This window comes from Camelus dromedarius, chromosome 5 (assembly GCF_036321535.1).
Source record: "Camelus dromedarius isolate mCamDro1 chromosome 5, mCamDro1.pat, whole genome shotgun sequence".
Taxonomy (NCBI): domain Eukaryota; kingdom Metazoa; phylum Chordata; class Mammalia; order Artiodactyla; family Camelidae; genus Camelus; species Camelus dromedarius.
This window is the reverse complement of record NC_087440.1, coordinates 57,572,021-57,586,601: the sequence shown is the minus strand read 5'-3', so window position 1 is coordinate 57,586,601 and position 14,581 is coordinate 57,572,021.

Genomic DNA, 14,581 nt, shown 5'->3' with positions numbered 1-14,581 from the left:
ACTCACCCACGTCCTCTGGCATTGTCTCATGCTATTCATTTCTAGACAAGCGTCTTGCTTTCTAGTTCTGAATTAGATTCCTTCTGGCTGGGTGGAGTCTATTATTGTGGCCTGTGTTATGTCACACATCGACAACTATATATAGTTGAGGGGGGAAAAAAGCTGAAGCATGTTTTTACACACTACTAATAAATCTTGTTTAAGCAGACAGACAAGTCGCTGTGTCTCCAAACCTCCCCACCTCCTCCCCACCCCTACCCCGCCACCAAATGCCACTTTGAGCTGGCTCATTAGTCCAAAGCAAACCATTTGCCATAACAGCTTGTACATCTCTATGAAAAAGTGTTCCCAGCAAGTTTAAATATTAAAACTAATGTATTCAAATGGTTCCACCAATAAAATGGTCACAAATAGGAAAAAAAGGTTATGGCTTCCAAAGTATCCATTACACATTAATAAATAATGCTGTTCATTCACACGCCAATTAAAACAAACTGAGGCTGTCAAGTGGAGTTAGAAGCGTAGGGGCTCAATGCTGTAATTGTTTTTCCAGGAAAACTCCCAATGTTGTCAGATTAAGTGTGCCTGTTTGGGTTGCTCCTATTCTCTTTACCCAACAGCCAAATTTTCTCCTCTCTAGTCCTCTGGCTTTCTTTTTGATTCTTTGTTTTGGTCACAGGTATTTGGGAGGCAGTGGAGGGTAATCACCCACTGTTCACTGCTCCCTCCTGTCAGGGACAGGATCTCATTTCCCCCTACTGTTTTGATTTTTCTTTCCCTTTCTTTTTAAAGCAAGTGCTGGTGCTTCTTCCTCCACTGATGCTACTTCATTATCTCCTTTCTAGTATTGTTCAGCCCTCGTTAGTTCTTTTGCTTTCCCCGGAGGCCTCTGTCTTCTCAGAAAAGCTGCTAATCGACACTCAGAAAGTGTGACATTAAAGACAGGGTGGATTTGCTGCCCAAGGATCTGGGGAGTAAGATAAACTTGCCAGCATGGAAAAAGAGACTTGACTGAATGTATCACAGTTGTGTAGCTTACACTTAAAGATATTTCCTGGGCAGAGCCAGGAAGGATCCCTCAGATCACACAGTCTGATGCTTTGCCCTTGGGCAGAACAACTCCCAGCAACACCCCCACAAAGTCAGAGCATCATTGTACAAATGCCTTATCCAGCAGTGAACATTCTATTGCAGCCAAGCAAAGTAAGGAGCATCAATTGCACGTTTTGCTATAGAGCAAAGCAACAAAATGATGCCTTGCAGCTTTTATGGCCAAACAAACACAAATGATGTAATTGGGAAAAGCTGTCTCCAAATAGGAGGGAAAAAAATAAAGGGCAATCCTTTGAGTTGGGGTGATGACCACCATTCGAGGGTCTGGGATCAAAGCTCCAGCCAGACATCAAAGCCCATTTGAGTCTAATGCCAGAAGAGCCACAGTGAATTAAACTTCATATATAAACTAATTATAGCTTGACCCCACAATCAGGCTTCAGTGAGCACATAGGGGAAAGAAAGCAGACATTGAAACAAAAGATCAAGAGAAAAGAAAGCTGGTAGCAAAACTGGGCAACATCATGGCCCTGATCACTTTAAAAATCTTTTGAGGGCAGAGGGGAATCGGGGAATGGCAGCGGAAACAGCAAACTTTTGACAATGCTGGTCTTGTCTGCAAGGCTGTGAAACAGCTTCTTTGCCCTTACTGACTCGTGCACAACCAGAGGCATCCTTATACCCGGAAGAAAAGGTTATCTTTTAGGTCTTTTTCAGCATTGTTAAAGAAGTTCCCTGTCAGCAGCTTTCTGCTGAAGGAGCACAAGGTGATTCCATGTAATTTGGGGTGAGCTCTTCAGGAAGGGCAGGCTTGTCGGACAGAGCACTGTGAGTTCCTAGCACGCATCTGTCTAGCAGTGACTGGCATTCCCCTCGGATGGAATCCCTGATGCCTCCACAGACCTCAGACTTCAGTCCCTTAGCCCTGCCCTTTCAGCTGGTTATCTTTACAGATGGAAGATACAGCATGGCAGTTGTACAAATACCCTAGAATTACTTGCTCTGGTACTAACACCATGAAATAAGACTACTTCATCCCCAGGCAAAATTTAAGAGTGTTTCAATGACAAGGGACCTCTTTAAACACTCATATTCAGTGGATTTTGCCCTTCCTCTGACTTTTCAGGACTAGTCACCAATTATTTGAAATTCTCAACCTCATGAACTGGCAAAGCATTGCACACCTGAGTTGAAAATCCATTGAACATGTTCAGTTATATTTCCTTGTAGATAAGTGTTATAGTAATCTCTTAAATTAACAAAATCCAGCTTTATAACCTGAGTCTCGTTATTAAGAGAAAAAAAATTAAAGCAGGCATTTTTATAGGATCAAAACAAATATATATCATCACCATTACACTGCATGTCTTTGATTATTCATGAATTCAACAGATATTTGAGTACCTAATCCATGCCTGGCACTAGGGATACAGTGGTGAGCAAATCAGTCATGGTCCCTTCCTTCATGGAGCTCAGGGTCTAGGAGGTAAACTGGCATTAATTGAACAACCACACACACACATCTATGTGATATACATACATATATATACACACACACATATATACATATATATATATTCCGAATTGTAAAACAACTACCACAACTTGTAAAATAATATAGGGGGATATGTAAATATTTTCCTATTTTAAAAACAGAGGGAAAGGCATAGATATAAATTATCCTTGGAAGCTAAGACTTCTTTTAATCATACCTAAGTGTGTCATCTTAACAAATATAACTGATATTGGATTATAAATGGCAGCACCACTTTATTTTTTTTCCAAAATAATATTCTCAAAGCAGATATATTCTACGATTCTATCCAAAAAAGTAATACTCATATGAAATTACACACATACACATATTACTGACCTTTATAAAATGGAAGTATTTTACAGGGAAGGGGATATTATATTTAACTTTTTATTGTCTCTTTAAAAAGTTTACTCTCCTTGGAGCTACATTTGAAATGTCTATAGAGAGATATTTGCTCTATCACAGAGTAATTCAGAATTTTCATCTAAATATTATTCATGGAAAGGTGGTAACTAGTATATGTAATTAAACTTTAAGATAATGAATTTCCTTACAGATCTATTTATTACCTTTTCATCAGAATAATTTCAGAAAGGACAAAGAGAAAGCATCACTCCAATCCATGATACTTTGAGGAATTACCAGTGTGGTTTCCTGCTCATTTCTACACCAGCAAAGGGGAATGACCGAGTGATGTTTTGCAGGAGAGCTCCAGGTTATTAAGATGAAAACAGACACTTCTGCTTTAGGATTTTCTTTTTTTAATTTCTAATGAGGGTAGGTAATTCAGTTTATTTATTTATATATTTGTTTATTTATTTTAATGGAGGTACTGAGGATTGAACTCAGGACCTTGTGCATGCTAAGCAGGTACTTTATCACTGAGCTATACCCTCCCCCTGGTTTAAGATTTAGACAGTTGGTTCAGCTCTTCCTTTCCCTTCGCTCCTCTGAACTTAAGCTTCTCTTAGGCCAGGGAGAGATGGAACCAGAACTCAAAACAAGCTCCCACCCTGAATTCTGGGCTGGTATTTGCCTCCAAGACCCACAAAGCCACTTTAATTAAGATCGCTTGGGGGCCTAGGGACCCCTGTGGAAAAGCCCAGAATGCCATTATCACTCTGCGAGCGGCAGAAAGCGCTGGCTGCTGGCTGAGGCTTAGGTGGCCCGGCCCCGCAGGGAGCCGCTGCCTCTAATCCCCTGGCACCTCCGCCGCCAGCGCGCCCGCCCTGTGAACAGTAGCACATCCACTTCAAACAGAATCTGGGCCTTGGGTATGTTTGGGCTGAGGGGTAGGCTGGGGGTTGTGAAGAGCCTCAGATTCAAAGAGAAAGTCAGCTGGGATGACAGGCTGTGGCTCCGGCCCCCAGAGGCTGAAGGGCTGACAGGAGGCCTAGGGGCTCCTCTTCCATCTCCCTCTGCACCCTGGGAGTCCCTCCTCCGGGGCCAGGCTTCTTTGAAGTCAGGGAGGATGGTTTTGACAACAGATGGGACAATTTACTTCTGTTCGGTTTGGTCCGCGCAGGCGGAATTCAGAGTAGAGGGAGTTTTGGCTAATGATAACGAAACGCTGCCATGTTGTCATGTCCAGCCCCCACCCCCAACCCCGCAGGCCCCACGGAGGAACTAGTTGACTCTCTCTAGCCTTTATTGGATGCTTTTTCCACAGAAGAAAGAATCTGATTCGAACAGGGCACTGCTATTGTGGTGAGAGAATATACACTGAGGTCAAGCCATCCTGGATTTGAACTCCAGCTGCACCACACCCCATGGCTTGCCAATGCCCACCATAGACGGGTGTTGCCAACTTTGACTTCTCTTGGCCTCTTTTTTTCTCATCTGTATAGTGGGCCTTATACCTAACTTTATAGGGAGGTTGTGAAATGTCTGGAAGTGAATGTTGGTTACCCCAAAGTCCCAACACCCACACACCCACATAGAGAATGGACATTTAAAGATATTCCTATCAGATAAAAATGATCATTAACCATTGCTTGGCCAATTTTCATATATTGCTTTGAAATTTTTCCACAAGTATACATGTCATATTTTTTTCTCAACAGTTTATCTGATTTTAAACTATAAGAAAGTCTGAGAGTTTCAAAGAGTAGCACTGTGATTTCATCTACTGGCACTCAGGGCTGCTAAGATAAAACACAGGGGTCCTGCCCTTAGAAACCATATGGACCAATAGAGCAATGTGGTATGTCGGAAGGATCATAAGCTGTGGCCAGGGGTTCAGTTCCTTAAAAAAACCCTTTAACTGTCTGAGCCTCAGTTGCCTTATTTGTAAAATGGGATCCCAGTTAATTCACAGATAGTGAATGTGAATGATCGGGCACTGAATAAATACTGGAGAACTGTTGACTTCCTTCTTTCTTCACCTCGCCTTTTATCTGAGGTATTATTTAGGTTAATGGAGTTTATTTAGTCCCTTCCTTTTTTTTTTGCATGATCTATTATTATGGGAAATTTCAAAACACAAAAATAGAATGGTTATAATGAATTCCCATGAAACCATCACCCAAGTTAAACAATTATAAACAGATTATGAACAGGCCCCATTTAGAAATTAATATTTTGATAATTTAGGGATCAACAGATATAAAAGAATTACAGGTTAGAGATATATCCCCATCATTAGTTTAATGGCAGGCATGTAATAAGCACTCAATAAATGCTAGATAGTATTATCATCGTTATCAATTATTTTTTCCTAAACTTATCCAAAACCTTTTTACAGACCTTATATGATATATCTTTCATCCAAATGGCACAAAGCATTTCCCACAACCCTTACAGTACATCATGATGTGGGGAGATGAAATTAGCCTGCAGGAAAAGCAGTGGTGTGAGTCTCCCAGCCTCTCAGGACAAGACCCCAGTTACTGGTCCCATGGTTCTGATTGTTCTTGTGCACCAGTGACTTTCTCCCTCACGTTCTTTCCCACCTACGGAGCTTGGCAGTGAGCTCCTTGAGAGCTAGATTCGTGCTGATGCAGCTTTACCTCTCCAGGGAAAGTGGCACGACTGGATGAGTGCTTTACGTTGAAAGTCATACAGTTTGGAAATGAGAAAAAGTACTAGGTAAGCCAAATTAGCTTGAAAATTAGTTCAAGCATCTCCAATGTCTAGACTGAGTTCCCTTTATTTGGGTTAGAGAGACTTTTTTCAGGAACAACCAAATCTACTACTAAAGCTAATGGACCCTTTTGGCCATTATACATAGAAACACTGCAGCCAAAAATGTGAATTCAAAAACTCAGAAGTAAATTCTTGGCTTAATTAGTGTTCCCTCTTATTCAATTTGATTTTAAACTCCTCAAGGGCAGGGACAAATCCTACTTCCTCTCTGACTCCCCCAGAACAAAGCCAGAAGCAAAGCAGATACTCACCAAATGCTTGTTTAATTCAATCGCCTTTTTAAGGTAGATTGAGATGAAATCCCCTGTCTGTGATGGACAGACTTTGGAAAATTCTATAAATAGATATTTAGAAACAAAATTGGATACTTTTCCAGTCTGTTGCACTTTCAGAAACATTTTTTGTAAGTCTGTGCCTTTTAGGAAAATATGAGGGACTGGGGAAAAGAGAAACCACTCCATTTGTGAAAAGATAAGAATAAAGTCTGATAAAGACAAAAGGCATTTAGGGGTCAGTAGTTAAAACAAACTCAGACTGCCCAGCCTGTTTGAAGTTGACAAGAAACAGAGAATGACCCATTGGTCCATTACGGAGCACAAAACAGCTTAATCAGCATTTCATCAATGAGAGGACACCATGGGGTAGCCCAGCCAGGCCAACTGGCACTGTGCAAAAAGCCCTGGGTATTTTTTACCTAAAGGGCTTTTCTACCTGTGCACATCTGTGTGTTTGTGTGTGAGAGTTTAAGGATGTGGAATGGTAGGGGGTATCACTAATTTGGGGTCCGTGCTTTCTCATTGCTTCCAGTAGTGGAATTCCTGTGAAGATTCTTTAAAAATTGTTTCATTCTATTTTGTCATTAATTCAAGTTTTCTCCTTCATGATAGTTTGTAGCACCTTACAGAGCCCTACGCACCTACTGGGAGCTTAATAAAGAAATGTTTGTTGAATTGGGTGGGAGAAAGGGGTAGACACCGCTAACATAATATTAAACAAATGCCATTTCCACTGAAGATGTACCTTGGGAAGGGCTCTTCTAGCTGAAAATGGTTCCTTTCCAGAAATGGATGCCTGTGAACCCACTTCTCTGAGCACAACAAGGGCTACATTAAAAACTGTTCCAACCCCAAGCCCTTCTGTCCTATTGAACCTGTACCTAGAAGGGCCAAATAGACTCTGACTGATGCTGGGCTCCTCCCAGGACTTTTCCAAGAAGCCAGGATCTTACTTTGCCAACTGCTGTGGCCGCAGCGGCTTCAGCACTGAACCTGGGTCTGCTGCACCACGGGTGTCTCTTTATGCATCACGCTGCACCCTGCACCTGGGGGATTTCACTGGCTTAGAAGAAACAACATAGGAAAAAAAGCCCAGAGCTTACAAGCACACCTTTCCTTCCCCCTTTTAGCTCATTTCCACATCAAAGAATTGAGTTCCTCTATTTTCAATAGAGCTGAGGCCATTTTAGAATTACAATGCATACCACTCTGTACCAATTGTCTTCTGTCACTGTCCAAACCGTGTCACCCTCTTTTTTCTCCCTCCTTTCTTTTTAAATATGTAGGTTCCACTGAGGACTCTAAATAAACATCTTGGCAATGGAAGGCAGTGGAAATTAAAGTGGATCTTTGGCACGTCATATTCTGTTGAAGAAACACAGTAAACTGGGAGCTGTTTAGCGTGTGACCCAAGTGGGGGCTTTGATCATTAATAATCCCGAAAGGGAAGAATGCAGATACGTACGGTCTGTGTTCCTATGCATCACTAGGTAATTGCTCAAATTCTCGGTCTTAACAAAAAGTTTGTCATCCATCCAATTTGTCTTCCAAGAAGGAACAAAATTAGCTCTTTACCTTTCCCCCATGCCATCTCAAAGAACAAAGCCCCAAAGCTAGGGGATTATGTTTCAGGTCTCTGTATATCCCTCCTGCCTCTGCGTCCTGACTGGGGCCTATCGGAAGAATGTGAATGATGAGACTACATTTCCTATTGACCCAGCTGTTTATAAACAAAGCTCTTCTTTCTAGGAAAGGCGACAACGACATTGAAATTGCTGAAAATTATCAGCCTCGACTCATCTGAATTTCATCGCAGTGCTGCTCATTCAGGAAATGGGAACCCGGAGAAGTTTCCCATTTTGTAAATTGCCTCCAGATGTGGCATACAAAGAATCTTTATTAAAATATCACACAGTAGCCAATGCTCTTCAATTTTTTCTTCTGTGACTTTGGTCAGCAGATGAATAACAAACCACTGATCATAGCAAAAAACACTCTAGGTGGCATCTGGGAACACCTTCAAAATTGCAAAGGCCCTCACCTGCCCCCATTGCCTCCAGCCACCTGCCCCACCTTAACCTTGTCTTTTTTCCATAGTGCTTAACGCTATATAATTTACTTTTTATTATGTTCACTATTTATTGCCTGTCTCTCTTGCTAGAATGCATGCTCCACAAAAGTAGGGATCTTTGCTTTGTTCACTGATACATCCCAAGGGCCTAGAACTGTGCCTACTCAAATAAATATTTGTTGAGTGAATGAATTAACGAGTCAGCTTGTCAATCAGTTTGTCAGTTCTTATGAGATCAGCATCTCTAGGCCTCACCTCGAAAGTGACACTACCACCGCATGTCCCATTCCATATAGGGCACAAAGGTATCACAAAGGTAATACCAATCTTAATTCTAGATACACTGTCTCACCCCCTTTACCCTGCGTCTCTTCCCAGAGTATCTATTTTTGTCAGTAACAACACAATCTCCTAACCCTATCATTAAAATTCTTATTCTGTTACTCTCACCTCTTCATCATCCCTCAGATCCCAAAGTCATCAAATACCTGAAGATGATTCCTTTCAAATCTCTCTCCAATTTGTCCCTTCCTCTCTATTCTCATTGCCCCTGTCTACACAATTATCACCTCAAATAGATTCCTAATTGATCCCTTAGCCTCTAGTCTCGCCCCCCTACAGGTTCTTTTGCACATCATAAGCATCGTTTTGATCACGTGAGCCTTCTTTCAAAGCCAGCTGTGATGCGACCCACCTAGCAAACCTGACCTTCCTGAGCAGTCAAATGGTCAGGAGTGAAGTCTTGAAAAACTAGAAAGTGTTGCATAGGCAAATGAGTTATGGTGTCTAGGGGGAGGAAAGGAGCAGGGGAGATCATAGCTGCCAGGCTAAGGAACTTGAACTCCATCCTAGAGACTGACTGGAGACAGAATTCATGGTCTAATGGCAAGATATTTCTGACTGTTAATTCAACAATTATCTACTACATCTCTGGCAGTGTTCAAGGTGCCAGGGATACCACAGGGAATAGTTCTTCTTGGGATCCTGGGACAGGTAGGGAGAAAGCACCAAAGGCCAGTAACAAGCCACCCACAGCCTCTGTCCTTGCACTCACCTGGCCCCTTCTCCCGGCCCCAGGCAATCTCTCAGATTTAAAATCAGCACAGTTAGCCAAGCTGGGCATCTATACTGACTTGTGCTCAAAGCTGCTGCTGCTGACGACCTGGGCCACAGGCTAGTTAGGAAAAAGAGAGGAAATGTTTCCTGCAAGTCATGAGTCAACAAGCTTTCCAGGTAAACAGCCAGATAGGAAATATTTTAGGCTGTGGACCTTATGCTGACTGTCACAATGACTCAACTCTGTAGTTGCAACACAAAAGCAGCCACAACAACACCTGGACAAGTGAGCATGGCTGTGTTCCAATAAAACTTTATTTACAAAAGCAGATAGTGGGCAGATTTGGCCCACAGGCCAGAGTTCATTCACTGACCTCTGTTCTAAGATATTAAGATATTATAAATCAATGCTCAGTTTTAATGAGGGAAGGAAGCATAGAGGAATATAAAGACAGTGAGTTTTGGAGCTCAGAAAGCTGGAATAGAATTCTAACTTGACAACAAAATTTGGGGCATTAGGACAATAAACTACAGTTTCCTAATGCATAAAATGAGAAACAGCATAGCATGGTGGCCTGTCGAGTCAGTCTTCCTGGGTTCAAATCCCAGCTCTAACACTTTTTACTTTTGTGATCTTGGGCAAGTTTCTTAATCTCTCTGAGCTTCAGTCTCTTCAGCTGTTTTCATGGGATAGAAAATATAAGCCTCCTCATTGAGAGGATTAAATGAGATCATGCATATTAAGTGCCTGGAACAGAATAAGCACATGATAACTGTTAGCGATCATCATTATTATTATTACTGTTATATTACTGTGACTTTCCAAGGAGTGGCTATTGAGACATTAAACATACAAGTATTTGTTTTCTTCTTTCAGAGATTAAAAACAGAGAGGCGTTGTTATGTGCTTACATTTTTCACACAACTGCAGGAAGCTGAAGTCACCTTGTAAACCAGCCCCTGCTTTTTCAGATGATTGCCTTTAAGTGGATTTCAGATTCTGAAGATTATCATGCATAATGTATTATGCTTATGTCAGGATTAAATTTTTTCCATTGGTTTTTCTCTTGCCTCCACCAAGGGTTTTGTTGGACAGGACTTTTTCCCCAGAGGAGGCTGCTTTTGCTTTTTCCAAATTGTGAGCACAAAGAATTTCTTTCAGACTTAGTGTCTTTAAATCAACTAATGTGGGTTTTGTCTCCAATTACAACCAAGTTAAAATTCTCCAGTACACACTAGGCTTCCCTTCCCAAGCTAGATATAAGAGTGTTCCAATCCATCCAACACCATCAGGAGAGAACAGGACTGGATCATGGGTGTCTCCTCCCAGAGCAATTGGTGCCTGTCCTCCTGGCAGTTGGTGCCAAAACTGAGGGAAGAAAGTAGATTCATGAGATTTAGGGAATCTTTATTCCAGGGAGCTGTGACCAGAGCGTAATAATAATGTATGTATAGCCTTTCAAGCCACAAAAAATCATAGATATTACCTTTCACACTGTATAGCGCACATGAAAAATAATACTGCTCCAAAGTACATTAAAGCAAAGATGGTCTTACTGGAGTGAGAGTCTACAGGGCCACCTTTGTTGTCTGCTGTCCTTTATTAAAATGCATCACATAAAGATACCTCGAGCCAAGGACAAGGACTGTCCCCTTCTGGCCATTTCACCACTAGTAGGCACGGCAACCTTCTCAAGGTCGGCTCTGAGAGTGGCAGGCCGCATTTCAGGTTGTCTCAGAGCATCCCAGGCACTGTCACCCCTGCTCTTTGTTAGAGGTAATCAGCCGCAGGAGCAAAGGCGGTAAACAGTAATTAATATGCAAATTTGCAAGGAACTTACCTCTCGGTGCTGAAGCTTCTTTGTTTGTTTGCACAGTCATGGACAAACTGGGGTTTGTCTTCGCCATAATTAGCAGGATAAATATAAAATTATGACATTAATTGTTAGCTGGCTTTTTAAAAATAGTAGTATACCCCTGCTGTGCCTGAGATGCTGCCGCTCAGTGGGGGGTTCCTTCAAAAATGAATTTTAAAATGCTGAAATACCCATTTTAATTAAAAGGCAAACACTGAAATGAGTTTGTCACTTCAAAAATCATAGTTACCGGGCAACAGATCATCAATGCATATATTAACAGTTAGTATTTGTACATCAGTTGACCTTATCGCAAAGAAAAAAAAATACTCTTATAAGAATAATGAAGAGTAATGTTTATTAAGTGCTCTGCATCAGGCACTGTACTAAGCACTTTTCTTGCATTATTTCAGTGAATCCTCACTGCACACAGACTGGGTGGTGCTATTAATATCCAGGTATGTGGAAGCCAGCACTTTATGATCGGTTTTTCTGGGTCTGCTCTCTGCTTGTGGTGTCCTCAAGATTCTATCTGCAGCTCTCCTTTCCTTTCTTTTCTGGTTTTCTCATCCTACATCAGCCGACTGTCACTTCTGCTACCAGGTAAAGCCCACAGTCCTTAGCCTGATATTGAAGGCTCCCCACAATCTGGCCAGCTACTTCCAACTTCTGTTTCTCATTTTATTCTTTCATTGTCCAGCCCAGCTCCTGTTATTTATTGCAAATTGGCAGAGTCCCTGTATTTGTTCGTGGGGGTGAGATGGGATGGGAAAGAGGGGAAAGTGAAATCTTTAAAAGCAACAATTCTCAGGGAGGTTCTGGTGAGAATTCAAAGGGAGCAATGATCAAGTTCTAAACTAAAACTTTTGATCTCCCTGATTGTAGAAAAGTGGGAACAGGAGACCAGTGCCTCTCTCTTCTGGTAACATGGCCCAGTGCCTTAAATACAGCATGTGGCGTGATGCCACAAAGCGCTTGGTAATGGCTTTCTTCCAACTTGATGCACATATCCTTGAAGTTCTTTCCCTTCCTTTTAAGTCTCAGCTCTAGTTTGCCTTGCTTGGAAAGCCTTCCTCACTTCTCCCAAACAGATGAGGAATCCTTCTGCTCCCACTGCAGCCTTCCTTTGACAATTAAAACACGACATCACATCACAGTGTAATTATGTGTTTGCCTGGCTGTCTCCCTGCTAAACTGTGGGCACCTTGAGGTTAGAAAAGGGACCTTTCCCCTTTATGTCTCCCATGCCTCCTAGAACAGTGTTGGCACCTAATTGGCACTTTTTGCTCTTTGCAAGCAGCCAGTGTTAGACCTGCTAACAAAGTCAGAAAGCGCCTTCAAGGGGAAATTAACAATTCAAAGCAGAGGCCAGTGAAAAGGAATCCGGAGGAGTAGCTGGGGAAACACTACCTCCAGACTGGCTTGGGCAAGTGGTCTTCAAACCTCCAGCTCATTACTGAGGGCTGGGATGGGAGTGGTTCCAAAAGAAAAGCTTAGCAAAATGACTTTATAAACTACTCCACCCCAGGGCTTTCTGAAACAAAACACCCCAGGCACTGCCCTTTGAATCTGGCAACTTTGGGCAGGTTTTTTGGATACAGTAGGGGTAATATTTATATTACTCTTTTAGGAGATGATGAAGTAACGGTGCCTCTAGAAGGCAGTCTCCTCGATACTGCCGAAGTAGCTGTTAGAAGTCTGTACAACTTAACCTCAGCAGATGTTCAAAGGTTCACACACAATGGGCCTGAGGGCTGTGCGCCCTCTTTCCGGCATTGTCTGTGGCTCCAGTAGTGCAGAGCCAGAGATGGTTAAGGCAGGAGGCAAAAGAAGGAATTGTGAGAGGAAGAAAAGCATCCCCAGGTGTTCAATATGCCTTCAACCTCCTCCTCTTCCCCTCGTGAGACCCTCTCCCATCAGACACAGAAGAGCACAACAGCATCGGTTATTCTCAAAGTATAGGGAGTGCCCCCAAAACACACACTGTGGAGGTGCAGACTGAAAAATCCAGAGTTACTCTGCTGGGACTAACACTACAATGCCTCTAACCTCCCAGGACTGACCTAGACACTCCTAATCTCCCATTTTCCCTACTTCCACATGAGTTCTTTCTTTTTTTTCAGTTCCTGTTTTTTATTGAAATGTAGTTGATTTACAGTGTTAGTTTCAGGGGTACAGCAAATAGATTCAGTTATGCATATACATGCATAAATCTATGTTTTCAGATCCTTCTCCATTACAGTTCATTACAAAAAATTGAATAAAGTTCCCTGTGCTATATAGTAGGACCTTGTTGTTTATCTATTTTATATATAGCAGTGTGTATCTGTTAATCCCAAGCTCCTACTCCACTCTACTCCAGCTCTTTCTAAAGCCTTTGTGCAGGATGCTGGGTTTGAAGGGAGAGGCTTTTTGGAAGCAGGTATCTGTTTATCTGCTCCTGCCATCCTGTGATGGCAATCTGAATTTCCCGCCCTCCCCATCTTTTTTTATTCAGAACAGGGCCACTTTTATTATTTTATTTTTTGGTACTCCACACAGAAATTCATTTTTAAAAAGAATGAGGCTTCTGCTGCTTACAAGAAAAAAAGAAAAGAAAGAAAAGAAAACCGTGGCTCTAACCTCACTCACGAATCAGGCAGTTAAGTGTAGTGCTTGAGAGCAGGGATTCAGGGCCAAATAGCCAGGGCTGGATCCTAGACTGGTTATTTACTTGCTGCATGACCTTGAGCAAGTCTCAATTTTCATTCTCTGGTCCTTAGTTTCTTTACCTGCAAAATGTGATTAATGATCGTAACTACTTCAAAGAGTCACTGTGAGGATTAAATGACTTAATGTATGTACAGCACTGAAGACAGTCCTGGGACACAGTAAGTGCTGTGAGTTTACTGGTCCTGTCACTGGAATGTGGCCTCCACAAGGATGAGGATTTTTTGCTGTTTTGTTCACTTCTGTATCCCAAGCACCTAAACCAGTCGCTAGCACCTAGAAAGTACTAGATTAACAATCATCAAACAGACTGAATGAATACATTTTGCTGCCATCATTCCTCGCAGCTTTGAATGCCACCAAGTAATATCGCTTGTAACTGTCCCCTTGACATCACTCCTAACAATCGGCCCATGGTTCCCTGGTTCCCTGCAGCCCATAAAGGTGGTGCGCGGCCCGGGAGAAGCAGTCCTGCAATGAGAAGGATGAGTCACGTTCTGGGACCAGCTCTGTCCCTTTGGGATCTGTGGCCTCTGTTTCTCTGAACTATAAAATGTGAGGGTTGGAACCAGAAGATCCGTGTATGTGCCTCAGCCAGGAGACCCTCCGTGAAAGACAACCGACCACAGACTAGAAGTGAAACTGGGTGGCTTCTTTGGTCAAACTAGCTAGGCTCACAGAGTCACGTCCCCCAGGAAATAAGTCTTCACACATAAAAACGAGCCATCAAATATTATTCTCAACATCTGTAATCCTTCTCTCAAATTGCAGTCTGCTTCTCCTTTACAACCAAATGTACATTTTATGACAGTTTACACTCAAAGTCCATGAAGAAAAGGGGTACTGACCTGAACATTTAAGCACTCCTCTGAAAACCTTG